Raw genomic sequence first — 1,897 nt, forward strand, 5'->3', positions numbered from 1 at the left:
TATATTATATATAAATATATGTATATATGTTTATTTCTTTATTTGAAATAGGAAAGGGAAAGGGGAACAAGATGATTGGGAGGGGTGGGAGGAGGGAAATGGGGACAAAAACATGAGAAGGGGTTTCAATGTGTGAGAAGTAATACAGCCTCTATCTGGCAAATATAACTGTAACCCCTCTATATTTAACCCCGACAATAAAAAAGAAAAGAAAAGAAAATACCATAGAACTATAGATTAGAGGTAATGGAGATATTAATCACTAATATATGGCATTCCATATCAGATCCTTCAGTAGACATAAGCACATTCATGGAAAACTGTTTAAATATTAATGAAAGCTCTACAGTAATCAGAAGTGTAACACAAATGAGTTCCTACTTTTAATAGTTACCCCATAGTTATATAACATGCTAGCATGTTGGGGAAATTGGATAAAAGCAGATAGAGTATTGAGTTTAGATTAAGAAAAAAGATAATCAAGGGGTCTCTAATCTGCAGAATGGGGTTTGTTAAAGCTGTCAAGAATAAGGCCTACTTTAAGAGATACCAAGTGAAATTTAGAAGACGTCGAGTGGGCAAAACTGACTACTATGCTTGGAAATGCTTGGTGATCCGAGAAAAAAAAGTAAGTACAACACACCCAAATACGGGAGGATAGTTCGTGTTACCAACAGAGATATTGTTTGTCAGGTTGCTTATTCATGCATAAAAGGAGACACGATCGTCCAAGTATGAACTACCCAAGTATGGTGTGAAAGTAGGCCTCACCAATTATGCGGCTGCTTATTGCACTGGCCTGCTGCTGGCCCCCAGACTTCTCAATAGGTTTGGGATGGACAGAAGCTATGAAGGCCAAGTGGAGGTGACTGGTGATGAATACAACGAGGAGGACATTGATGGAAAATCTGGTGTCTTCACCTGCTATTTGGATGCAGCCCTTGCCAGAACTACCCACTGGCAATAAAGTCTTTGGTGCCCTGAAGGGAGCTGTGGATAGAGGCTTGTCTATCCCTCACAGTACCAAACGACTCCCTGGTTATGATTCTGAGAGCGAGGAGTTCAATGCAGAAGTACATCAGAAGCACATCGTGGGTCAGAATGTTGCAGATTATATGCGCTACCTAATGGAAGAGGATGAAGATTCGTACAAGAAGCAGTTCTCCCAGTACATAAAGAACAATGTAACTCCAGACATGATGGAGGAGATGTACAAGAAGGCTCATGCTGCTATACGAGAGAACCCAGTCTATGTGAAGAAGCCCAAGAGAGAAGTGAAGAAGAAGAGGTGGAATTATCCCAAGCTGTCCCTTGCTCAGAAGAAAGATTGGGTAGCTCAGAAGAAGGCAAACTTCCTTGGAGCTCAGGAGCGGGCTGCTGAGAGTTAAACCAAGTGATTTTCTATGAAGATTTTTTTCAAAAAATCAATAAACTTATTGACAAGCAACTATTTCTATGTTAAGCTCTTGTTATGAAACTAATGGAAACAATCCTCAAGTATAAAAAAAACACAGGACTTAACCATCTTTTCCAAGATTCAACTGTAGCGCTTTTTTTTTTTTTAATCAGTCTTCTGGCTTTGAATTCAGCCCTCAGCACTGTCTTGCGGCTTTCTCAAGGCTATCCCTCTATCACTTGAATCACAACACTACTTCCAGCATTTTCTGTGTATGTGGTACTAAGGATTTGAACACAGGGCTTTGTGCATGCTAGGCAGGCTCTCTACCACTAGGCCACACTCCTGGTCCTATAGGTTTTTTTATTTCTAATGTTTGTTTTTTGTTGTTTGCCTGTACTGGTGCTTGAACTTGGGAACTGGCAATCTCTTTTTTATATTTTTTATTGTAATTAATAGAAAGGTTACATTATATTCACCAGATAGAAGGTGAAATTACTT

General features: G+C 39.4%; 1 pseudogene; it reads left to right on the forward strand.

Annotated features, from left to right (window-relative positions):
- Window positions 1-502: 502 nt before the first annotated feature.
- Window positions 503-1,388, forward strand: LOC150069364 (large ribosomal subunit protein uL18 pseudogene; annotated as a pseudogene).
- Window positions 1,389-1,897: the final 509 nt, after the last annotated feature.

This window comes from Megascapheus bottae, chromosome 1 (assembly GCF_031878675.1).
Source record: "Megascapheus bottae isolate mThoBot1 chromosome 1, mThoBot2.hap1, whole genome shotgun sequence".
NCBI classification, from domain to species: Eukaryota; Metazoa; Chordata; class Mammalia; order Rodentia; family Geomyidae; genus Megascapheus; species Megascapheus bottae.